The 27544-nt window shown below is 45.3% G+C and overlaps 1 protein-coding gene across 1 annotated transcript in view; it reads left to right on the top strand.

Moving 5' to 3' along the window:
- NEK4 (NIMA related kinase 4) overlaps positions 1-27544 on the top strand; it is a 1767660-nt gene that overhangs the window by 289169 nt on the left and 1450947 nt on the right. The window lies entirely within an intron of this gene.

Raw genomic sequence — 27544 nt, 5'->3', positions numbered from 1 at the left:
GAGACTGGATTTGGGAGATGGAGATAAACAGGAATGAAACCAGCTCAGAAATTGACAAATAAATGTGGGATTATAAAGCATTAATTTTACTGTGAAACATGACAGAACAAGAAAACCTGGAAATATTGGACTTTTTTGACAAACTTGTAGGGGACTGTAAAGCATATGCCCTACTTCATATCATTAATGTGTGGAGGAACACATAGGAGATGGGAAAATGAGATAGAGAGTTAACTGCAAGTAAAACAAAATTTGTTCTTAACAATATTTGTATAGTGCATGATATCTGCATCATATAATGTAAAGTTTTCTCAGTTATTTTCAAGTGTAATAGGGATACTAAAGTAAACAGGTGCTCCTGTTTTTCCCCCATCTTTTCTCTTTCTGCTTGTTCAGTTTTAAGAAATGTAGGCAATGCAATTTAAAAAAATAAAATAAAAAAGAAGAAGAAAAGTCTGGTCAAGAGTATGATATAAGAAAAAATGATGTGCTTTTTCTCATTCTTGCATAGGGGAAAGATTGGATTATGGCCAAGAGCTGTATCTAGTAAGTTTTAAGAGAAAGCAAATAAGTAAAAAAGAACATTGAATATTATAAAGCTTTCCTTTAGCAAATAAATAGTTGTAAAAGCAACTCTGTATCTGGTTCTTATGTCTCCATGCAAACAATTTGATAAACAGCAATAAAAACAAAATATTTTTTAGTTTTAATGGCTAGAAAGTAATGTTTTCTGAAAGCGTTCAATTTTTTTCTCATTCTGGGAGAACAATAAAGAAAAGACAAAATCAGACCGTGCTTAGTAGAAGCACAGGCGGTACCATGTGTTTTAGTATGGATAAACTTTCCTTTTAAGTTAATCCAAGTCTGCAAGTGTGGCTGTCAGGTTTGGGACCTTTCTTATTAGTTAGGTAAAACTTCAATATTTGAAGGTGTACATAGTCTTTGTGTGTTGATATTAAGTTTATAGGTTGTGGGGTGCATTGGGGTGTATTTGTTTTTTTTTTTTTGTTTGTTTAAGGGCTTTCAATAAAACAAAAAGTTTGTAAGATGTGACATAGGCTTAAATGGATATGACAAGAAACAACTGTATAAAGCTCTCAACTGGTTTCATGCCTACCTCTCTGATAGGCAACAAGCAGTACTGTGGCAGAATAAACTCACTTGTCTGTTACCTAATACCATAGGAGTTCCTCAAGGCTCCGTATTAGGACCTCTTCTCTTTTCAGTGTTTATTAATGACCTCCATACAGTCACCCCGATGCCACCTGTGTTCAGTATGCAGATGACTCTACACTAGTATGTTCCGATACCTCTCCAGTTAACCTACTGTCTACAACACAGCTCATTTTTACTATAGTAGAAAACTGGCTATCAGCTCGTCATCTGATCTTGAACGCAAACAAAACCAAACTACTACTCTTCCACCCAACCCATAAACCCTCTCCTACATCCTTTACCATACAATCCAACAACGGGACTATCATCTCCCCAGACTCCTATACAAAACTATTAGGCGTTACCATTGACAATAAGCTTAGATTCAATATGCATATCAACCAAACCATTAAATCCGTTAACAAGAAACTCGGGTCATTATATAGGATAAAATCCTTCCTAACTCCAATGGCCAAAGCGACCATTGCCTGCTCACATCTTCTCTCTACCCTTCTTTATGCCTCCCCCATGCTTACTAACCTTAACAAATCTGACCTAAACAAACTCTCATGTTGTTATAATCATATTGCCAGATTTGCAACTGGCATGCCCTATAGAACTCACCACTGCTTTAACCTAAAAAAACTTGGCTGGATAGAACTACCAAACCTTCTCCAGCTGAACCAACTCATAGAAGCATTTACAATTCTCAAACAACCCGATAACACCCCCTGCACTGAAAAATTTAATAATTCCCTACATCAATCTAAGCTGTCGTCGGTCATCAAACAGGCTACTTGTCCAAACAATCAAATCCTATAACTCAGGGGGTGATGCTCTGTTTGCCAACGCCATTGGAAAAAATGGAACTCCCTCCCCTTCAACCTCATTCTTACTACCTTCTTAGTCCAGTTCAAAAAGAGTCTAAAACTCCACTTTGTCACATTGGCTTTGTCAGTACTCTAACCCAGATTAGGTCCTCTTCATTAAACCAAGATCATACTTTTCCTCAGGATTATCCAAGTTCAAAAACTTTAAATTTTTATTCTCAAATGACCTAACTATATTTCCTTGACTTATTTCTGACTATAAATGGAAACCCTTAAATAGTTTCTAAATGGACAACCTAGGCAAAGGACCTGTAACCCCAAACAAGAACAATGTATAGTAACTGAACTCAATATCTATAATTGTCTTATTTTTAAGCTAACATGTTTTAAAAATCTGTATAAGAACTGTCGTATTTTGTGGTTGCTATAGCTAGGATGTTTTGTAGCACTATGTAAATTGCTTATTTTTCTTCTCATAAGCTTTACTATATGTAACTATCTGACTATGTTGGAGCTTTTCTCCTCGGGCCTCCGCTGAAAATGGACATGTATCCAGTCGGACCATCCCAGTCAACAAATGTAAAATAAAATAATAAATAAAAGGTCAACCTGCCAAACAGTGTGTGCATGTAACGCAAAAGCTGGAATTAGATACTTTACAAAAAAGCTGTTACAAATAAAATGTGAGAATAATAGCTTTTTAACATAATGATGCTTTCTGTATTATTTTTAAATCTCAATGGTCTTACAGATATATACAAAAAAAGAACGAGTACTGAACCATATTAAAAAATGTAGACCTCAAATAGCTGTGCTACAGTAAACACATTTGGAAGGAACTGAACATGTGAATTTGATAAAGAAAGGTTTTCAGGATGGTTATTCAGCAGAGTATCTGGGGAAAAGGAGTATATCCAATAATGATAGAAGAGGATAAAAAAGATAATGGTAGATATATAGTACTAAGGGGCTACTGGCAGGGGAGGAGGATTACACTGGCATGCATTTATGTTCCACTTAAAACTGTTGTAATGGAGCTTAAGAAAATTCTGGGAGAAAATAATCTGTTTTCAGCAGGGAATATTACTTGTAGGTGGGGACTGAATTTGATTTGCAGCAGGGAAGATATGTCTGGGGAGCCCAGAAGGGAAAATGCAACAGATGAGGGTATATTTTTAAAGAAATTCATGAAAATATTTGGCATGGAAGATGTGAATTTAGTAGTAGGAGTTTGGCGTTTCTTTACATATTATGTCCCAAGATACAAAAAGTGGGCTAGGCTAGAGAGAACATACATTTCACAGGTACATGTACATTTAATTGAAAGTTTTGATAGATGTCCAACAACTATTTCAAATCATGCACCAGTAATAACTAAAATAAAAATGTGCAGTAATAAAATGACACACTGGCGCTTTTCCACCGATTTGTTGAAAAGAGAGGAATTTAAGGAAAGGGTAGTGGAAAGTATTTAGCAATTAGTAGAGAATACAGAAACAACTTCTGAAAATATAGCTAGGGAGTGGGATAAAATTAAAATGGAGTTTAAAAATAGGATGTAAATAAAATAGAGAGAGATATGTTTAAAAAGTAACAAGAATTATTTAGAGGACTGACATGTTAAATTATTGCAGAAAAGGGGAAATTTCACAGAACAAGAAGAGTAGCAATTGCAGAATGCTAAGCGGAAAATAAAGAATTACCTCTATAATATGCGTGAGTTTAAAAAGACTGCTGTTAAGCAACTGTTTTATGATAATAATACTAGTTCACAAAAACTTTTAGCACAATGACTCCGGCAACAGAAAGTTGAAAGGGTTGCTTGGTTAAAGGAACAAACTCTGCCTGATCATATTAAAGCAAAGTTACTAGATGCACCCTTGCAGCAGGATTTCCTATTTGGGGTTAAAGCAGAAGAGGTTTTAAAGAAAATGGAGGATAAGGCAAAATCTATGCAGATGGTCAAAGATTTCTTACAGGTACAGCCCCCACGCTTCAGCAGAATTTGGCCTACCAAAAATTGGTCCTTTCCAGCTTCTGCCAGACCACAGAGGGGTAATTACAGACGCCCAAGGGGCAGAGGACAAGCACAAATCCCTTACAAATCTCGACAATGGGGCACTGCAACACAGAAGGGAGGAGAAGACAGGCCCCAAACTACAAGAAGGCAAACACAATGACTTAAACCTCAAACTGCCAAGCAAAACTCTCTTGGCAGCTCCCTTGGGAGGAAAATTAGCACTTTTTACAGACAACTAGCATATCATCACAAAGGACAAATGGGTCCTAGACATTATCTCAGAAGGATACAGATTCCATTTCCACACCTTGCCAAGGATAAAAGGAATGCCAAACCTGCCACAAAATAAATGGGCAGATGCACAAAAACAAATTACAGCTCTCATGGACACGAGAGCCATTCAACTGGTACCTACAAAGGCCAAGGATTTTACTCAAGGCTCTTTCTAGTCCCCAGAAAGGACAATGCTTGGAGACCCATTCTGGACATTTCAATTCTAAACACCTTCTTGCAAGTACCCAAATTCAAGATGCTAACACTACAGCAGCTTCTTCCCATGTTGGGCAAGAAAGCATGGCTAGTAACGTTGGACCTCAAGGAGGCATACCTGCATGTCCCTATCAGACAAAATTGCAGAAGATACCTCCGTTTCATTGCAGGTTCAACCCATTGCCAATTCTCTGCACTGCCCTTTGGCTTATCTACTGCGCCCAGGGTCTTCACAAAATGCCTGGCACCAGTAATTGCATACTGCAGACAAAGAGGAATTCAAATATGCCCATACCTGGATGACTGCCTCATCCAAGCAGAAAGCAAGGACATTCTCTTACGACATCTGGCTTTTGTAAAACACCTTCTAAGTTGCCTAGGGTACACACTAAACGAAAAGAAATCAAAACTAGTGGCCTCACAAAATATCACATTTCTGGGTCCCAGCTTGAATACAACGACACACATGGCTTATCTGACGCCAGACAAACAACTACAACTAACTCAATACTTCAAAACAATGGCAACAAAGACCCAACTCCATGCAAGAAAAATTCTGCAGGCCTTGGGCTTCATGGCATCTTGCATTCTACTAATACCATTTGCAAAACTGCATATGAGGAAATTACAATGGTACCTAAAAAGCGTATGGACTCAACACAGCCACAGCTTGGACACAATTATACATCTCATTCCCTGCCTTCAACAGGAGTTTCTGTGGTGGTCACAGGCATGTCACCTCAACAAGGGTCAGCCTTTCACCTTACCCCCAGCCAGGCAAACTATGACAACAGATGCATCGGACTATGCCTGGGGGGCACATATGGCAGGACGGTGCGTTCAAGGCATATTGACTGCAGATCAAAGGAATCTGCACATCAATCAAAAAGAAATGCTAGCTGTACAGAATGCCCTGAGAGCCTTCAAGGACCTCTTACATCCAGGACAGCTTACAATAAGGACAGACAACACCACAGTAATGTGGTACATAAACAAGTAAGGGGGCACACACTCCTACCCCCTATGCAGGCAAGCAATGATCTTGTGGAACACAGCACTGGCTTACCAAGTTCAATTACAAGCTCAATTCCTGCCAGGAAAAAAGAACACATTGGCAGTCGACCTAAGCAGAAACTTCATGGATCCCCACGAGTGGAAACTGGATCCACAAATATTTGCAATGATAACTCAAAAATGGGGGCACCCAGACATAGACCTGTTTGCCAGCCCCCCAAACTATCAGATAACAAAATTTTGTACAAGGACATTTCACCATCAAGCTTGGAAATTGGACGCACTCTCTTTCAGTTGGAAAAAGCTGACAGTATATGCCTTCCCTCCATTACCCCTTCTCACAAAGGTGCTGCTGAAAGTCAGGATGGAGAGACCCCAAATGATACTTATTGCCCCAGACTGGCCTTGCCAGCACTGGTACCCACTATTAAGGAATATGGCCCAGGGCCCACCATGGATTTTACCACAAATTACTCATCTGCTCACACAGCAAGACAGTCAGATTCTACACAACCAGCTCAAAACTTTAAATCTGGCTTCATGGCAAATCACCTAAGCAACCAGCCAGCACCTCCTTCACAAGCTGTTATGGAAGTTATTCTGGAAGCCAGGTGGCCCAGCACCAGGAAAGCCTACTCAGACAAATGGAAAAGGTTTTGCTCCTGGAACCAAGCTAAGGACCAAAATGCCCTTCAGCCAGACATACCTCAGATTCTACAATATTTACCTGAGATGTTACACAAAGGGCTTTCTTTTTCATCTATTAAAATCCACGCCTCAGCTATTTCAGCTCACTACAACATGGATCCTCCCTTATTTTCACATCCACTTCTAAGGCAGTTTCTCAGAGTGTCAAAAACATTAGGCCTCCCAGGAGAGCACCAACACCAACTTGGGACCTCACTTTTGTTCTAGAAAAACTTACGCTACCTCCTTTTGAACCAGCTTTCTCAGCTGACTTACAGTTTTTATCATGGAAGACTGCCCTGCTGCTAGCAATTACTTCAGCCAGAGGAGTCTCAGAGCTTCAGGCACTAATGGCAGTAGAGCCTTTCCTCTTTTTTCATAAAGACAGAGTTTCTCTACAAACTAACCCCTCCTTTATGCCTAAGGTGTTATCCAGTGTGACTCTCAATCAAACCATCCATTTACCCACCTTTTTCCCAAATCCACAGAACAAAGGAGAAAGACTCCTGCACTCCTTGGACATTCACAGGCAGCCACGTTACTACTTGGATAAAACTAAGGTTTTCAGAAAATCTGACCAGCTTTTCGTATCCTATGCTACAGCATCACAAGGAAAGGCTATCTCAAAACAGACCATTTCCAAATGGATAAGACATTGCATACATTTTTGCTACACCCACCATGGAAAACCAGTTCCTGCTAGCATAAGGCCCTACTCTACCAGGGCAGCAGCTACATCTACAGCCTTCCTCAGGGGAGTGCCAACCAAGGATATTCTGGAAGCTGCAACTTGGGAGTTCAGTACACACCTTCACCAAACATTATCACTTACCACTTTATTCTAAGGCTAGAGCTGGCTTCGCCACTGCAGTTTTGCAGGGCCTTCTAGCTTCCTCTAACCCTGTTTGACTCCATCTCCCATCCTTAGCTTTGGGATTCTACCCAAGTGTGATGACTGCAGCAGGGTAACACGATGAATATAGTACAGTTTTGTACCTACCATAAGTGTAGATATTCGAGTGTATACCCTGCTGCAGTCCAGGTTACCCTCCCTCCATCCCCTCTGACCTAACTAAAACTTTTCAATGCCTTACTATCTGATACAACCTTTGTGGTGTATTTGCTTATAGCTGGAGGGATGTTTTGTTTGTACTAAACTTTTAATGTGGGAGTGTTCAATCTCGCCGTTTGTTCTTACAAATGGGTGTCGTAGCCGATCCTCGGCTCTGAGTCGGCCGCTTAGCAAAGCTCTGCATCTAGGAGAAGCTCGAGACCAACCTACCTCCCACAATTCCCTCTGCCTCTACCACAGATCTAGTTTGCCGCTGCAACCGATCGCATCGATTTTGAGAGCTCTGACCAACTTTGGGAAGATAAGCTATTTCTACTTATATTTCTTGTAAAATCTTCTAATTTTTTTTGGGAAACTTATCTTTAGTGTGTGTGTGTGTGTGTGTCTGATTCATCCTTGGCTACTCTAATATATATATCATTTATATATATATACTTTAGTTTCCTTAGGGCCTACCCCTCCTAGTTCTAGGTTTAGGGTTGATATTGATTTGTGCTATTAGTATTGTGTTTGTGGACTTGAGTCCAACAATTTTCAAACTGTTATTTGGTATAATTGTTTGTTTTTTCAACAGGATATGTCTGAAAAAGCTAAGTCGGGATTTAAGAGGTGTCAGTGTGGGCAAAAGATGTCTGTCACTGACAACCATAGCTCCTGTGTCTACTGTCTTGGCCCTCTCCATCTACAAGAAGACTGTTCTATTTGTCATTCTTTTAGTGGAAGGGTCATGGCAGATAGACGCAGGAAGCTTATGGATAGGGGTCTTTTGAAGCCTTCCTTCCAAGAGGAGCTTGACAAGTCTGACCAGGTTTCTAAGTCCTCGAAGGGATCGAAGACATCGGAGCCCATGTCATTGGCTCCGAGCTCTTCGTTTAAAGTTCGTTCACCGGTTTCACAGGCTTCGGGGCCGAGTGTCAAGCTTCTTACTGTGACCGAGCCTCGAGTCTTGGAACCGGTGTCGGAGCTTCCACCTCCTGCCTTATTGAGGTCGGTACCGTCCTCGGTTTCTTCGACCCATTCTTCCAGGCCCCTCTCCGACACCGACGTAGATCGTGTGGTGCAGAAGTTAATGGAGAACACGGCCCTGTCCAAACTCATTTCAGTCTCCTCCCAATTGGTGTCGAAACTCGAAGGCCTTCCCTTATCTCCATCTGGTCCTCCTCCGAGGCCTACACAGCTTTCGGAGCCGAGAGATGTTGATCTGATAATTGTGGAGCCCTTGGTGCCGGAACCGTCCCTTCCTCGGTTGGCACCGTTGACCTCGACTCCGTCGGAGCCGTTGGCGGACTCGCGGAACCGACGATCCCTCCTTGGCTCCGGGACCGAGAGTCGAACCGATCTTTCGGTGCCGACTCTCCCCATCGGTGCCTCGGCACGGATCACTTTGGCTCCGTCCTCGGGGTCGATGCCCTTGGCCTCCGCGTCAGAGACACTTCCACGTTCTTCGGAACCGGAGGACTCCTCGGCTCGGGGTCCCGGGGCCTTTGACCTCATGAGGAAGGTATTGTCTTCTCAGACACCCACGTCAACAGAAACAACTTCTCTCTCCCATAAAGGTCCGTTGTCTACTTCTGCACCCACGACTACCCACAAGCGTAGAGCACCAGTGTCTCAGCCACTCCCAGAGGGAGCCCCTTCTTCCTCGGAGTCCTCATCGGAAGCCCCTCCCGATGACGTTCCGAGGAAAAAGTTGTGCAAGGGGAGGCACTTAGATTCTCCACAAGAATCTTTAACATCGGATACTGACTTAGATGAGTCAGAAGGGTCCCCAAAATCACCCTCAGAGGATGTCTCCTTTGCTGACATCCTGGAGATCCTGAAGCAGAGAGGTGATTGGCAGGCCCTACCCCCTTCTGAGGATGAGTTGGTCCTGCTGAAGGCATTTGGTGCTCGCCCTTCCTCCTCCTGGGTCACTCCGCCCTTCGATGAGTTAATGGAGTTAATTGCTCGAAGGGCGTGGGAGACTCCTGACACACAGTGGAGCCAGTTCCCAGGAAACCTAACAAATACATAACTGCCCCTCAGGACAAGTCATACCTTACTAAGGAAGTTCCAGTGGACGCTATGGTGGTGGCCGCAGCCACTAAAAAGGAGATGTCCGAATCTTCCTCGTCTGTCCATCCCCCTAACAGAGACTCTAGGACCATGGACAGATATGGGAAGAGCATTTTCAGTTCAGCGACTTTCTCTATGCGATCGCTGAACTACTTGACACACTTTACACGATTACAGAGGGATCTAGTCAAAGAGTTGGGAGATACCCTCCAGGGTAATACAGATGCTGCTGTCTCGGACAAAGTTACAGCACAACTCAACACCCTTACATCCATAGTGAACTCGTCCATGAGGCTCATCTCGTATGCGGCTGAGGGGTCGAGTAGGGCTGCAGCCTCAGCGATTGCTCTTCGTAGACAATCCTGGATGCAGCTGTGCTCCTTTGTGGAAGCCTTCAAGTCTTCCTTTACTAACGCCCCCTTTGATGGTGCCACTCTTTTTGGCCCCAAAGTAAAGGAGACCCTAACCCGGTGTGAACAGGAAGGAAAGACTCTGTCTGCTGTCGGAGTCCATTTTTCCACCCCATCCAGACCGTACCCCAAAGGGCAACGAGGTAGAAAGATGTGGTTTCATAAACCCCAGGGTTCTTTCCCAGGCACACAGGGTGATGCCGCCCCCAGAGGCAGAGGAGGGGGCAGAAATGGAAGATGCCGCTCTGGCGGCAGAGGGGGTCCGCAGAACCAAGATGACAGGGATACTATCCCTGGGAAGCCTTTCCAGCACTCCTGAGAGGAGGCCCGACTGTCCTGCTCTGGAGGCAGTCGGGGGTCGCTTAGCTTTATACCCTCAGGCCTGGCAAAGCCTTACTTCAGACAATTGGGTAAAAAGCATTATCACCAGAGGTTACAAAATCCCCTTTGTATTTCCCCCATTACCACAAAGACGGTTCCCAGATGTACCACCCCATCTGCGAAAACCTGCAGCGATAGAAATCTCAAAGCTGCTAGAAAAAAAGAGTCATCCAACCAGTCCCGGCGGACCAAAGAGGATCTGGAACTTACTCAAGGTTCTTTTAGTTCCAAAAGACAGGGGACTGGAGGCCAATTCTGGACCTAAGCAATCTCAATACATTTGTGAAGAAAGAAAAGTTCCGGATGGTCACGCTTCAATCGATCCTTCCGTTTTTACAGAAGTACGAGTGGATGTGCTCACTAGATCACAGGGCGCCTACTACCACATCAAAATGGCCAGAGTGTCCAGAGATCACCTGCACTTCCGGCTGGGAGCCAGCCACTTTCAGTTTCGGGCCCTGCCCTTTGGTCTAACCTCAGCCCCCAGGGTTTTCACCAAATGAATGGCAGTGGTAGCGTCTCACTTGAGACGCCTAGGATTCCGGGTGTTTCCGTATCTGGACGACTGGCTCCTTACTGCCACCACCGAGCGTCAACTGATACAGGCCAGGGACTACACAATCAGCCTTTGTGCTCAGCTAGGGATTTCAATAAATTTCGAAAAATCTGCGTTACAGCCCTTGCAGCATATTTCATTTATAGGCGCAGATCTAGATACCCGTTCTATGCTACTAAAACTACCCCTCACAAGAATAGCTTCCCTGCAAGATCACGTATCTCTCCTGCTATTGTTTACCAAAAAGTCCCCAGCCAATCTAGTCCTGAAAGTCTTAGGGCTCATGCCAGCTTCCCTCATTGCAGTTCCCATGGGGAAGGCTACACATGAGAGTTCTCCAATGGCTGCTGTTCGCACAGTGGTCGTTCCAGCAGTTACCGCTGACACATGAGATTCACATAACACCTGTCTTGGTGGTTACAGAATCACAACTTCATCAGCGGCCGGACGTTTGTGTTACCCAAACCAACAGCCACAGTGACCATGGACGCTTCCCTGATAGGGTGGGGGGGCATCTTTCAGGGACAGACAGTCCAAGGCGAATGGTCCAGCTTAGAGTACAACCTACACATAAATGTTCTAGAGATGAGGGCAGTGTTTCTAGCGTTGCAACACTTCTCCCCCCTTCTACCTCTAGGGACCATTGCAGTACAGACGGACAACATGTCCGTAGTCTGGTACATAAACAAACAGGGAGGAGCCAAGTCTTACCAGTTGTGCAGAGAGGCCATGAGAATTTGGCAATGGGCAGAATCCACGGGTCGCTTTCTAATAGCAACGCACATCCCGGGGTTATCCAACGTCATAGCGGACAGGTTGAGCAGAGCCATCCTGTTACCTCACGAGTGGTCCCTCAATCAGAAAGTGGCGGAAAGGATTTTCCGCAAATGGGGCCAGCCTTGCTGCGATCTGTTTGCGTCTCCAATGAACACCAAGTGCAGAAGCTACTTTGCCCTTTTACCCCCTCCAGGGGATGTCCCCAGGGACGCTCTGATTCATGATTGGCCCCCGGGTCTCCTATACGCTTTCCCTCCTATACCACTGATCCCGAAATTTCTTCAGAAAGCCAAGGACCAGGAGAGGACTATAATTCTCATTGCCCCATTCTGGCCTCGACAGATTTGGTTCCCCTTTCTTCAAGCCCACCAAATACGGGAGCCCTGGATTCTGGACCCAGTGCTAGACTTGCTGACTCGTCAGGAGCTCCTCACCCGTTGCTCCTATCCCTCAAGTTAGCAGCTTGGCTGCTCCACTTCCCTACTTAGCCAGGTCTGATCTTCTCTCTCCGGCGGTTCAGGACATTCTGGTCGCCTCTCATAAGGCTTCCACTACTAAAATCTATACCAGTAAGTGGAAACGTTTCATCTACTGGGCGACTACACAACATTTGGATCCCTTAGTAGCCCCTCTAAACAAGATTTTGGAGTTCCTGTCCATGCTGTTTCACCAAGGAGCCTCTACTGCCACTTTAAAAGTTCAGTTGGCCGCTATTTCCAACTTTCACGTAGGAGAAAACGGAGCTCCCATTATGGCTCATAGGCTTTGTAAAGCCTTCATGAAAGGGTCCTTTCATCTCAGACCAACAGTTAGGTTACCTACAGCTCCTTGGAATCTAAATTTGCTCTTATCCCAACTAATTTTACCACCCTTTGAACCAGCTTCTTCCTGTTCCTTAAAGTTCTTGTCCTGGAAGACTCTTTTCCTAGTAGCTATCACTTCAGCCAGACGACTATCAGAACTTCAGGCACTTTCCATCAAGCAGCCATATTTAATTTTTCACCCGGACAGGGTATCATTACGCACCAAGCCTTCCTTCCTCCCTCCCTAAGGTTTGTGCGGTCAACAACATTAATCAGTCCATTGAGCTTCCTACATTTTTCAAAAACCACTCCAACAAGCTGGAATATACGTTGCACAAATTGGATGTTCATAGACAACTCAGATTCTACCTGGATAGAACTAAGGACCATAGGAAAGCAGACCAACTCTTTATAGCCTTTGCGGACAACAAAAAGGGCATGGCAGTGACGAAGCGCACACTTTCTAAATGGCTAACTTATTGCATAACCTTCGTTTATTCTGCTTCAAATCAGATTTTGCCCACCAAACCAAAGGGACATTCTACTAGGTCAGTTTCCACATCTCTGGCTCATGCGGCTCATCTGCCATTGGATACTATTTGCGCAGCCGCCACTTGGTCTAAACCGCATACATTCATCACTCATTATAAAGTTGACAAGACTTCCAGGGATAGAGCATCTTTTGATTCCACTGTGCTCAGGAACGTTCTTCCGTGAGTCACTCAGGGTAATGGAGCTAGGGACGCTACCCATTTGTAAGAACAAATGGCGAAATTGAACACTCCCACATAAAGAAGTTATGTCCTTACCATAACGTTCCATGTGGAGTGTTCATCTCGCCTTTGTTCTTACATCCCCACCCTCCCACCCTCAGGTCTGGAAGAACGTACGGATTTAGAAGTCTGGTCTATTTGTCTCCCACTAGTGGTCTCTCTGTTGTTCCTACTGGCTTGAGCTAGTGTCTGATCCTTATGTATACTTGTGTATCCTTTTATGCTCATAACCTTTGTTATTGCTGGATCTGGTCTTGTTTGCAAACTAGATCTGAGGTAGAGGCAGAGGGAATTGTGGGAGGTAGGTTGGTCTCGAGCTTCTCCTAGATGCAGAGCTTTGCTAAGCGGCCGACTCGGAGCCGAGGATCGGCTCCGACACCCATTTGTAAGAACAAAGGCGAGATGAACACTCCACATGGAATGTTATGGTAAGGACATAACTTCTTTTTATTGGTACTATCTACTGGCCACCTTTTGGGGGGCACCTGACATCTGGGGCAAGAAAAATTGAAGAAAATGGCGTCGGATGCCTCTTATATACCCCTGGCGCACTGACATCAGGGAAGAAGCGACAGCAACCGATGCCGGACCAAGACTTTGGAATTCGGGCCGACTGCGGGACCGCCTGACGGCAGGATAACCCAAGTGTGATGACTGCAGCAGGGTATACACTCAAACATCTACATTTATGGTAGGTACAAAACTGTACCTTTGTTTTCCTTTATATAAACTTTCTAAGTACAAAAAGACTCACCACCAAAGATAGCCCAAAGCAAGCAATACAATGCGAAAGAAGAAACCAAGGAGCATCACTGTAAGCAAATGTAAGACAAGTAAAACAGCAGTTTAAAAACACATTTCAGCCAATCATTTTATTTATTTTAATCAGTTATCCAGAAGAATAGTTTCACACATTAAATGTATTCCGCCAGGCCCCTTTTTTTACCCAATCAGATGATTATCTCTTGTTACCAATCCTACGTTCCTTTAAAAATGGCTTGAGCGGAACATTCCCATTAAGCCCCAGAGGGCAATACGCTCTCAAATTCATAATCCACCTTGCTTCCTCAACTTCCATTTTGTTTGTCATGTCTCCTCCTCTTACTGTTTCCCTAAAGGTAAATAATACCATAAATTTAAATGAATGGTTAGCATGGTCACGGATATGTACATAGAAAGCGTTGGTTTCCACTTTGATGTCCTTCAAGGATGCATCTGCAGTCCTAACAAATGGGTTGTCCTGGCCTCAGGCAGCCCTTCGGTTGGCCGGATTCCAAAGTCTGGGTCTGGCCTCGGCTGATGTCTCACTTCACCCGACGTCATAGCTGCAGTTCAGCGGGTATAAAGGCATCAGCCGACGCCATTTTCCTCTGTCTTTCTTGCCACATGGCGCCCGAAGCAGAAGCTGTTCGCAAGTGCCGGTCGGTCAGAACCAGAGATTGCTACTACCGAAGACTTCTAAAAAGCTAAGTACCCCATTGGGGACTCTTTCTTGCCTCAGCCGATGTCAGAAAAAGTGAATAACTGTTTAACTTGTGGGAAACAAATACCTCATAAAGATTTCCACTCTTACTGCCTACCTTGTTTAGGCCCAGACCACGACGTAGCAGCTTGTCTAGCCTGTGCTTCCTTCAACCGACGAACACTTAGACGTCGGTCGGAGTTTGCAGAGGAGTTTTTCGGCTCCGCTTTTGCTTATATCATGCCGTCGGAGACTCCGACTTCACATTTAGCTAAAAAGCGTAAGGAAAAGGACCGACAGTCGCGGTCCGCGGTTTTGGCCGAAACAGCGGTTAAGCCAACCGCGAGTGTCCCGGTTTCGGCTGAAACCGAGTCCTCGGTTCTTCCTTCGGCCGAAAGCATTCCTCCTACTACGGAGGCCTCTTCCAGCATGGCTGAATCTGCTACGGAAAATCCACCTGCTCTTACAGTTTCTCAGGATTTATCAGATACTATTCCCTTAGATGTATCTACTCCTGCACGTGGAGCTGCTAGGCCCCCTGCATCCATGTCAATTAAGGCTTTTGCCAGGGCCAAAGCAGCTAAATCTTCAAAGGCCATACCTGCTAAAACCCCCTCTCACAGGCCTAGCACTAATACTCAAATGCTTAGTCTAGCAGAGGATCTCATTTCTTTGATCAGGGGAACCCAGTCTCACCCTGACAGGGCCTCTCACCCACCTCCAGAGAAGAGGCCTAGAGCAGAGCCCCCTGAGCCAGTTTCTTCAGATTACTCCTCTGATTATTCAGAAAATACTAATCCTCCAGAAGGCCCTTATTCTCCATATGAGGACTCTGATGCAGAGGATTCCATATCTTCTGCCTCTCCTCCTGAGGAATTTTCTTTTGGGGAAACCTTGCATGCTATGAGGGAACAATTTCAATGGCAGGGCCAGGATTTTTCAGACTCTAGGAAAAGGCTTAGGACCTTTTTACATTTACCACAACATAGGCCTTTAGCTATTCCTGCAGTACTTACAGTTGTGGATGATGCATTTAATGATGCTTGTACTGCCCCTGACTCACTGCCTCCGGCCCCTGCTAAGCCCGACAGATACTACAGGGTTCCGGACACACATTATCATTTGTATAAGGCTCCTATAGCAGATCCAGAAACTATTTCACAGGGCCCCAAAGCTGTAGCAGCTGCTTCTGCCAAAACCCTCCCTCTGAAAGAGAATCTAGGGCATTGGAGAGATGGGGTAAAAAAGTTTATACTTCTGCTACTCTTTCGGCTAGGGCCTTAAACTGTCAATTCCACATGATTCAGTATCAGGAATTTCTGTTAGATCAGCTCACTAAAAAACTGTCCTCGCCTGATCCTTTAGACCGTAAGTCCCTTCAGGATTTGGTGCATAATACTCAGCAGGTCAGTAATCATTCCTTAAAATGCGGCTATGATGCACTGGAGGCTTCCTTTAGATCAGCTATGACTGGTACAGTGATCAGAAGGCATGCATGGTTAAAAGAGCAATCCTTACCAGACCATGTAAAGTCAAAGCTTCTAGATGCTCCCATGGAAAAGCACAGTTTGTTTGGTTCCCCTGCACAGCAAGTGTTGAAGAAGGTGGAAGAAAAAGCTAAATCTTTACAGGTCCAGCCTCCGAGATTTAGTAGGAACTGGCCTTCCAAGAATTGGTCCTTTCCAGAAACCACCAGAGGACAGAGAAGCAGAAATAGATGCCCTAGAGGCAGAGGTCAATCCAGAGGTGCCTACAGGGGACGTCAGTGGCAGCCTAACAGCCAGAGAAGTACTGCCACAGATCCAGCCACTACCACTTCCACAGGACAATCAGTGACTTGGCTCTGAAACCGCCTACCAGGGAACAACTGGGAGCACCCTTAGGCGGAAATCTAGCCTTATTTTCAGTAAATTGGCATTACATTACAGGAGACAAATGGATTTTACAGACAATAGACAAAGGCTACAGGTTTCACTTCCATACTCTTCCAAGGAAGAGAGGAATGCCAAACCTACCTCCAAACCAAAGGACAAACGCTCTACAGCAAATAGACCACTTACTAAGGATGAGAGCTATAGAAAAGGTACCGGCTATGGAACAAGGACAAGGATTTTATTCAAGGCTTTTCCTGGTACCAAGAAAGGAAAACCAATGGAGACCTATCCTCGATCTGTCCGCTCTAAACACATACCTCATTGTTCCAAAATTCAAAATGCTGACCCTACAGCAACTTCTTCCCATGCTGGGCAAGGAGTCTTGGCTGGTGACTCTGGATCTCAAGGAGGCATACCTGCACGTCCCCATTCGACCAAATTGTAGAAGATACCTCAGATTTCTTGCAGGATCAGAGCATTATCAATTCTCAGCATTGCCTTTTGGCTTATCTACTGCGCCCAGAGTATTCACAAAATGCCTGGCATCAGTAATTGCTCATTGCAGGCTTCAGGGAATTCAAATTTATCCATACCTGGACGACTGCCTGTTACAAGCGGACAGCAAGGACAAATTGACAAAAGATTTGAAAAAGGTTATTCACCTGCTGCAAGCCCTGGGATACACAGTCAACACAAAAAAGTCAAGGCTGATACCATCCCAAAGGATAACCTTCTTGGGTGCAGAACTGGACACATCAAACCAGATGGCATTCCTCACAGCAGAGAAACAGAAGCAGCTACCACTCTATTTCATGGCATTGACAATGCAGAACCAGCTTACAGCAAGGAAAATACTGCAAGCCCTGGGTTACATGGCATCCTGCATAATATTAATTCCACATGCCAGACTACATATGAGGAAGTTGCAATGGTACCTGAGTAATTTATGGTCTCAGCACAAGCACAGCCTAGAAACCCAAATTCCAATAATTCCATGCCTGAAACAAGAATTCCAGTGGTGGGCCCAGGCCTGTCAATTGAACAAAGGACTGCCCTTCCACAGGCCTCACCCAAGCCAGACTATCACCACGGATGCCTCAGACCTCGGTTGGGGGGCACACATGGTGGACAAGTGCATACAAGGCTTATGGACTCAAGACCAGATGAACCTACACATAAATCAAAAAGAGATTCTGGCAGTAAAACAGGCAATTCAGACATTCAGACCATTTCTTCAACAGGGTCATTTGCTGATAAGGACGGACAACACCACAGTTATGTGGTATATCAACAAGCAGGGAGGCACACATTCTTATCCACTATGCCGGATGGCAATGGACCTCTGGAATTTGGCCCTGAGCTTCAACATTCAGCTCCAAGCCATATTTGTGCCAGGAAAAGAAAATATGCTAGCAGACATCTTAAGCAGAACCACCACGGATGCCCACGAATGGATGCTGCATCCAGACATCTTCAGAACCATCACAAGGAAATGGGGACTGCCAGAAATAGACCTGTTCGTCCCACACAACCACCAATTGAAGAAATTCTGCACAAGGACATACCACCCACTTGCTTGGAGGGTGGACTCCCTATCCTTCAGTTGGGAAATCCTGACAGTATACGCATTCCCACCTCTTCCTTTGATGCACAAAGTGCTGCTGAAGATCAAAGAAGATCACCCAAGGATCATCTTGATAGCTCCAGACTGACCGAGACAACATTGGTACCCACTACTGAGGAGTATGTCCCAGGAACACGCATGGCCTCTACCCCTACTACCTCTACTGCTAACACAGAACAACTTCAAAATTCTGCATCCAAACTTGAAAACACTGCAACTAGCTGCTTGGAACATTATATAAGGCAAAATAACCCATATTTATCTCAAAGGGTTAAAGACATTATCTTGGAGGCTCCCAGACCCTCAACAAGGAAAACTTATTCAGCAAAATGGAAAAGATATCTCATTTGGAGTGCAACAAAAGGTGTAGATGCATCATTGGCAAACATAGCTAACATCCTGGAATACTTAGCAGAGCTTTTCCACAGTGGTCTGTCTTACTCCTCCATTAAGATTCATGCATCAGCAATTTCAGCAGAATACAACATGGATCCTCCAGTCTTTTCTCAACCTCTACTCAGGCAGTTTCTCAGAGGAATTAAAAATGTAAAGCCACCAAGGAAACCACCATTGCCTACATGGGACTTGAACTTTGTGTTAGAAAAGTTGACACTTCCCCCTTTTGAACCAGCAGCAACAGCAGAATTACAGTACTTATCTTGGAAAACTGCTTTCCTGCTTGCAATCACTTCAGCCAGAAGGGTTTCTGAATTACAGGCATTAATGGCAGTACAACCCTTCCTTATCTTCCATCAGGATAGAGTGTCCATGAGAACTAATCCTACCTTTATGCCAAAGGTGATCTCCAGGGTATCATTAAACCAAGCAATACACCTACCAACATTCTTCCCCAACCCGCAGAACAGGGGGGAAAGATTGCTGCATACTTTGGATGTACACAGACAATTGCGCTACTACCTGGACAGAACCAAGAACAATAGAAAAACTGACCAGCTTCTGGTAGCATATGCAACAGGAATGGAAGGAAAAGCAATTTCAAAACAGACAATCTCAAAATGGATAGGAAATTGCATTAGATTTTGTTACTCTTTTCATGGAAAGGCAACTCCAGAAAACATCAGGCCTCACTCCACAAGGGCTACAGCCACTACTACAGCCTTCTTACGAGGAGTGGCTACCAAAGACATTTTAGAGGCTGCTACTTGGAGCTCCGTGCATACATTTGCCAAGCATTATAATCTACCTTTATACTCCAGATCCCGAGCAGGTTTTGCCACTGCTGTTTTGCAAGGGATCTTAACTACACCATAAACTCTTAGTGCCTCCTTAGTGCCTCCTCCGCCAGTTTGGCTATGGTATTCTACCCATTTGTTAGGACTGCAGATGCATCCTTGAAGGACATAGTACAGTTTTGTACCTACCATAAATGTAGATGTCCGAGAGGTATGCATCTGCAGTCAGGATACCACCCTCCTTCCCCTCTGTGGTACTCCTAGGGTAATTGCCCATCTTGTAGCTAGCTGGAGGAATCTATTATGGTGTATTTGTTTGTATATATGTACATACATGTTTATTTCTATTTGCTCTCTATTGTTTGGAAATATTTGCATTTATCCAAATTTAGCCTTCCTAGAGGGCACCTGGCATCTGGGGCAAGAAACACTGAGGAAAATGGCGTCGGCTGATGCCTTTATACCCGCTGAACTGCAGCTATGACGTCGGGTGAAGTGCAACATCAGCCGAGGCCAGACCCAGACTTTGGAATCCGGCCGACCGAAGGGCTGCCTGAGGCCAGGACAACCCATTTGTTAGGACTGCAGATGCATACCTCTCGGACATCTACATTTATGGTAGGTACAAAACTGTACTTTTCTTATGTCTGAATGATGCTTAGAAATTTGTTCTTTCAGCATCCTATTAGTCTTGCCTACATAGTAGGCCGGACATGACATACGTGTAGCAACATAAACAACATGACATGTTTTTCGAAACATAGTGGACCCAAGACATGTTTTTCGAAACATAGTGGACCCAAGACATGTTTTTCGAAACATAGTGGACCCAAGACATGTTTTTCGAAACATAGTGGACCCATGACATGTTTTTCGAAACATAGTGGAGAATCAAAGGGTTCGTATCTCTAAACTATGTACGAAAGATGAAGTCTTCGTAGATGAAGAAAAAAGGTTGATAGACAACTTTGTGGAAAGAGGGTACAAGGTTAAGGAAATGAGAACTAATGCAACAGAATCGGTGGAATTGCAGGAAAAGAAGGGTAGACCCTATTACTTTGCATGACAGTATGACCAAAAGAAAGAAAAGGAAGTTACATATAGGCATAAAAACAGCCAAGGAAGGTTCATGAGGTGTATGATTACTTATAGTTCTGATAATGTGGTTTTATGTTGTTGTTGTATCTTTCGGCTTTTCCCGGTTAGGGGTCGCCACAGCGGAACTCTGGTCTGCTAATGATTGGCAGTAGATTTTTACGTACTGAGTTGCCAGCCCTAACGTACAACCTTCAACGATGGTACGCCCATTCACGCATGTCTCCACACAGAAGACGCTTTAGCTGAGAATCGAACAGGATAACGTCTTACTGTGAGGCGACAACGCTACCGCAGCACCACCACCGCAGTTGTATGTAAAACCATAAAAAAATACTGGCCTAACCTGTTGTTCATTGTTCATCTGTAAAAAACATTTTATATTAATCCAAAAAAGAAAGCTGAGGTAAGGCTCCAGTGTCCAAATAAATGCAGAAACCAGTCTTTAGGCGTTGTATAAAATGAAGTCTTCTTTAATGTCACACAAGCGCTTTCACACAATGCTTCTTCAGGTGTATGTGTGAAAGCTTGTGATAAAGACTTCATTTTATACAACGCCTAAACTGGTTTCTGCATTTATTTGGAACACTGAGCCTTACCTTCTTTGAACCTTTTGTATCGAGCTTTTCAGCAGAGGTATTTGGTGGTTATTGGACAGTTTTTGTATTATTTTATATTAACGGTTTCGTTTAACTCAGGAGCATAATCAGCTCCCAAACACAATTGCCATAAAGATTCCTTACACTCGAAAATAAACAATGAACAACAGTTTATATATAAATATACACATGTTTAATATTGATTTTTACCATAACAATTTTTACATTATTTATGTTTTTTATGTTATGTTACAGTTGGTATGTAATTAATTATCATGTGACTTTTTTACTATAAAAAGTGCTTTGGGTGGAGTTCAAACTGTTTCTGAAGAAGTTCACAGTGAATAAAGTGAATGAAAGCACTAATGTGGTGTCTGTACTTTTTCAGCAAGTTGGAATGGTCCTAGCAGTTTAACAGTGGATGTTATCTGTTTTTGTGCAACTATCTTCGTGTTCAGACATCAGGATGGATAGCAGCATCTTTAAATATGAACGAACTAACTAACAAACAGAGCATCTGAAGTAGGATATTCATTTGTCTGCAACCTGTGGGTTATGGATCCGATATCGGATCCGAACCGGCATGGTTTTCCAGCTATGGATCCTCACCCATAATGCCCTGCTCTACCCTCATGACCTCAGATCTTGTTTGCCGCGCTGGTAACTGGATGTGGATACGTAGCTCTCAGCTAAGTGGACTATTTTCTTGTTTAAAAACAGAGAATTTTTTGTTTCTTTAACAAAATTTGTGTGAAAGTAGTAGGTTTCCCGTTAATATAGACTGTTTTAAGTTTATTTTAAGTTACAGTAATTTTATTCCCTCCTAAGCTGTTAGTTAAGAGTGTGTGTGTAGGCCTGTGTGCTTTTTTGTTGTTTAAGTTACTTTTCTGTAACTTTAGGTTTTATAGATTATGGCTGAACAGCCTAAGTCTATATTTTCAAAATGCTCGAGTGTGCCATAAGCTCTCACCCCGATGATGGCCACACTCGTGTTGTGTGTGTCTTGGGGTTGAACACCTCACATCTGGTTGTTCCATTTGTGCAGGGTTCAACCCCAGGGCACTGAGGGAGCGGAGGTCCAAGCTGGTCTTGGCGGGTCTTTACCGCCCGGACTCGGCTCCCCTCTCCTCCCGGGACCCTCCCCTCCCTGCAGTTGTTCCCCTGTGGCACCCCTCCTGCTCCTGGGACTCAAACTCCCGCTTCTGGAGAGGAGAGGGATGCTAAGGAAGGGAGAAGAAGCACCCAGCTGGCGGGCGAGACCTCTGTTTGGCCCCCCCAGCCAAGAGCTTCTCCCCGGCTCCGTTCCGGTTGGTCTCCTCCCTTTCTCGGGTCCCTGTGTGCTTCTCACGGGTCCTGAGGAGGAGGAGACCGATCATCCGCCGAGGGCTTCGAGGAGGCATTCCAGGCCTACCTCGGTAGCCTCGTCGAAATCTACCATAGCCTTTCGATGCTGATCTGGACGGATGATGAGAAGGTTCATCCAGGCCCAGATGCAGATGGGAGTGTTTTTGTTCTCCCTCCGGAGCTCAACACCCTTTTAAGCCTATTGCTCCTTCTCCGACCCGCTATCCGGGTTGGAGCAACTGAAACCGAGCAGCCAGGGGGGGGAGAGGCGGGATGGATGTTACGGTGCCGGATCCGACCCTGGTGAGAGAAGGCTCCCCTTGGCTTGATGTAGTGGAGAGGGCTCTGTTGACCTCTGCACTGGGCCAGGCTTCCACCATCCGGCCCTGGGACAGCCCGTTCTGTGCCCCAAGTTGCTCCCATGGAGCAAATTGCTGCTAGAGGACTCCTCTGACAGCCCCCAGAGGAGGCCCCCCATAAGCATCGCATCAAGGAGGCACATTGACTCCCGAGTCTCTCACTGAAGACACGGACTTGGAGGAAGGGAAGGCTCCCGGTCACCCCGAGGATGTAGACATCATGGAAATGGGGTGGTCTGACCTCTTGGGTGTCCCCTGCCGACCCCTGGTGGACCTTATTACCACCAGGGCGTGAAGGAACCGGACACCGTGGAGCCAATTCCCAAAAGACCTGATAGGATCCTTAGTCCGCCCTCCGACAGGACCCATTGGAGTAGGGGCCTCCTGTAGATGCCATGTTGATGGCGGCAAAGAGAGGAACTGGCTCAGGAGAGTCCTCAGTCCACCCAGATGATGGACCGCTTGGGAAGCGGATGTTCAGTTCTTCTCGGTAGGCGCTGAACTGGCCTAGCACATATATAGGATGCTCCATTTCGAGGAGGACAGAGTTCTGCACTCCACCAAAATGGCCACTCTTAGGTCAGTCACGCTACTCTCCCATGCTACGGAGGCCGCCGCTGGGAGGACAGGACTGGTCACTGCCCTTCAAAGGCGTCGTTTGCGGCGCTTTGATGGTTCTGCTCTGTTTGGCAAGACCGTTCGCGAGGCGTTGACCCAGAGCGCTGTCTGCCATCGGATCGCTTCTCTGCACCCCAGAGGCCCTATTCTAGGAACCAAAGGGTCAGAAGAAGATGTGGTTCGTCCCAGCCTGCTCGGACAACCAGTCCTTCCGTGGCAGAGGAGGACACCTAGAGGCAGAGGGGCTCCCAGAAACTTCGGTCCAGGGAACCTTTCTCCTGAGGGTGCCCGACTGCTCTACTCTGGAGGCAGTCGGGGCGTTGGCACCTAGCGGCATGGGAGTCCATAACATCGGACCGCTGGGTTCTCCAAATCATATCCAGGGGATATCGCATTCCTTTCCTTCACCTTCCAAAGATGAAGTCCCTCCCAGGCATTACCACCGGTCAAGGGGAGGGCGGCTTGCAGAAATTGGCCATCTGCTAAAGAGCCATCCAGCCCGTTCCCCAGACCAGATCGGATCAGGGTTCTACTCCAGATTCTTTTTAGTGCCAAAAGACGGGGAACTAAGACCAATCCTAGACCTCTCTCTTGAATCTGGCAGTCCCCAAAGAAAAATTCGAATGGTCACTCTGCAATCTATTCTCCCCTTCTGGGAGAAGATCACTGGATGTGCTCGATAGATCTCAAGGGCGCCGTACTACCACATCCTGATGGACGGAGGTTTCTCCGCTTCGGCTGGGAGCCAGTCACTACCAGTTCGGGTCCTTCCCTTTGGTCTCACCACAGCCCCCAGCGTGTTTACCAAAGTACTAGCAGTGGTAGCGGCCCACCTGAGGCTTCAGGGGGTGCAGGTCTTTCCCTACCTGGACGACTGGCTCACTTCTCTTGGCGCGAGACTCCTTTCTCCATCTTGCTCCATTTCTGGGCATCACAATACATACAAACAAGTCCAACCTGGCGCCCACACAGCTCTTAGATTTCATAGGGGCCAGACTAGACACAAGGAGTTTACGAGCCTTCCTCACTGCGGACAGAGTTCTAAATCTGCAGCTCCAGGTGCGGGCCATTCTCCATTCAAGTTCTGTTCCAGCGGAGTTGGTCCTGAGGGTTCTAGGGTCCATGGCTTCGGCTATAGCACTTCTTCCTCTTGCCAGGCTCAATATGCATTCTACAGTGGACTCTTAGTACAGTGGTCATACCTTGCTCTCCCCATGCATCATCCCATAGCGATCAGCAAGGCTTGCAAGCGGTCCCTCTTGTGGTGGCTCCACTCCCGGATCTCCACGAGGGTCGCCCATTTGTGCTTCTGGTGGGGGCACTTCTTGGGCCGGGACACCAAGGCACGTGTGGAGATTCAGAGACCTTACTGCATATCAATGTTCTAGAGATGAGAGCAGTGCTCTTAGCACTTCAGGACTTTCTTCCCTTGGGAACAATTGCGATTCAATCGGACAATATGTCTGTTGTCTGGTACATCAACAAGCAAGGGGAACAAGGTCATAGAGGCCATGAGAGTTTGGGAATGGGCAATCTCCACCAATCGCTTTCTCATAGCAACGCACATTCGCGGTCCAACATCCTAGCGGACAAGCTCAGTCATTCTGACCCCTTACGAGTGGTCTCTCAATTGTCAAGTAGCGGGCATATTGGGAACCCTTCATGCGATCTCTTTGCTTCTCCCTCAAACACCAAGTGCGACAGTTTTTTCGCTCTAATACCTCCTCCCGGAGGTACCCCAAGCTGGTGCATGCTTGGCCACCCGGTCTTCTGTATGCTTATCCACCCTTGCCTCTGATGCTGCAAGTTCTTCAGAAAGCCTCTCAGGTGGGTTGCAGAATGATTCTCATTGCTCCATTCTGGCCTCGACAGATCTGGTTCCCCTTTCTAAGGTCTCACTCGGTGAATCCTCCTTGGATTCTAGATCCCATTCGGATCTGATATCCCATCCATCCTGCATTCCTCCTCGAACCTGGACAACCTGAAGCTGACGGCTTTTGCTCCAGTTCCACTCTTGATAAGGACTCGGTATTTCTTCACGGTAAAGGCTATTTTGGTGGCGGCTCATAAACCATCCACTAGAAAGGTTTACGAAGCAAATGGAAACGTTTCTCTGTGTGGGGCGGCAAGGCCTAAATCCTTCACGGTTCCTCTCCCTGTAGTGCTTGATTTTCTAACTCTCTTTAATGATGGTGCCAGCAGTTCCACAGTCAAAGTTCAACTGGCGGCAATTTCTCACTATCACATTGGTCAAGAGTCTAATCCTCTTATGTCAGCCAAATTGTGCAAAACATTTCTTAAAGGTACTTTCCTTCTCAGGCCCCTATAAAGCAAGCAGTTCCTCCTTGGGACCTTTCTTTGGTTCTACAGGCCTTGAGCCCTCGCTACGGTGGATCTCAAATTCTTGTCCTACAAGACAGCCTTTTGGTAGCCATTACATCAGCCAAGAGAGTTTCTGAACTTCAAGCTTTATCAGCTAAACCTCCTTACTTGGTATTTCATCCGCACCGTGTCTCCCTCAGGACCAATCCGTCCTTCCTTCCTAAAATTTCTGAAGCAAACATCAATCAATCTATTAACCTCCCTGTTTTCTTCCTAAGTATGAAAACAAAGGTGAATATAAGCTACACTCACTAGATGTTCACAGGCAACTTAGATTTTATCTCAACAGGACAGCTGGTCATAGGCAATCCGACCAGCTGTTTATTTCCTTTGCAAAATTCAATTTGGGCAAGCCAATTTCTAAAGTTTCTCTGTCGCTGGATTTCACAGTGCATTTTATTGGCTTATCAAGCGTCAGGAAGGCCCGCACGGGGGTGTTCATGCCCATTCAACAGCCTTCAAGGCTAGGATTCCTCTAGATGATATTTGTGCAGCAGCCACGGGGGCTTCATCTCATACATTTATTTCTCACTATAAGTTGGATCTTGCATCTAGGGGTAGAGCATCCTTTGGCTCCGCGGTGCTCCGGAATATCCTTCCATGATGGCGCCCAAGATTCAGGTAGCTGGGGACTCTGTCCCACAGGTTGCAGACAAATGAATATCCTACTTCAGATTTAGAAGTTATGTACTCACCATAACGTTCCATCTGCCCTGGCCTTTCAGTTTCCTGCATATTCCTTGTTACCCTTTTAGGGTATTGTTGCTTTAAAACTTTCGATCTGAGGTCATGAGGGTAGAGCAGGGCATTATGGGTGAGGAGGAGCTGAGAGCTTGGATCCAGATCCATAACCCACAGGTTGCAGACAAATGAATACACCTACTCAGATGGAACGTTATGGTGAGTACATAACTTCTAATTACATACATACATGTTCACATCTCAACAGCTAACTACAAAATGGCAGTCAGGCTTGCGTGTGCTCAGTATTTATACTCTAGTGCAAGCCCTTGGATAGCTTCTTAAAGGTATATACACATGCATATTGATCTACATCCTCCCTCTTAAAAGATTGCCCTTCATGCAAAATAATATCAGAGCTAGGCATGCATTACTGTGTACATTACAAGTAAAACACAATGCTAATGTCCAGGTTGCTTCATAACTGCTACAGAGTTTAGAGATTCGACCATGTCTCGTAACATAATAGCTGGAACTAGATTTAGCAACAGGAACAGTCTGCAGTGCACAACTCATATCAGGAACTTCTGGATTTGTCATAGGAACTGGAATGTCGTCTGAAACTTCCTCTGGAATTGGAACACCGGACAACTCACTCTGAGATAGAGTCTCTCTCTCTCACAGGCTATTTCCTGTGGTATAGGCTCAGACACCAGTCTCAAATGTTTCCATTTCCACCTAAAAGTTGCTCCTTCTGATTCTATAATGTATGATGTGATAGTGTTCAATCTCGCCGTTTGTTCTTACACATGGGTTCGGAGCCGATCCTCGGCTCCGTGTCAGCCGCTTGCAAGCTCTGCATCGAGAAGAAGCTCGAGACAATCTAATACCCACAATCCCCCTCTGCCTTTACCTCAGATCTAGTTTGCCGCTGCTGCGTTCGCATCGCTGGGAGCTAGCTCGAGCATCTTGAGATAAGATATAACTTTATTTTTGTTATATTTTAGAGAAAATTTGTTCTAATAGTACCTTTTGGTATACTTAGTGTATGTGTGTGTGAGTAGGTAGAATTTCTCGGTACCGTTAAGTTTATTTAACTGGTTAGAGTTTTTCGGGGCCTACCAACCCTACTTAAATTTGACAATCGGACTGAACATTTACATCGGATTTGACCTTTTTCCACCGGATTTGACTCTTATACTGGACTTGACTTTTATCTTTCCTGTAAAATGTCTGAGAAAATTAGATCAGGCTTTAAGCGTTGTCAGTGTGGCCAAAAAATGTCAGTTAC

Source organism: Protopterus annectens, chromosome 7.part1 (genome assembly GCF_019279795.1).
Source record: "Protopterus annectens isolate FY-2018-M chromosome 7.part1, PAN1.0, whole genome shotgun sequence".
NCBI classification, from domain to species: domain Eukaryota; kingdom Metazoa; phylum Chordata; order Ceratodontiformes; family Protopteridae; genus Protopterus; species Protopterus annectens.
The sequence above is the reverse complement of the archived record's forward strand: the minus strand, read 5'-3'. Positions and strand labels throughout refer to the sequence as shown.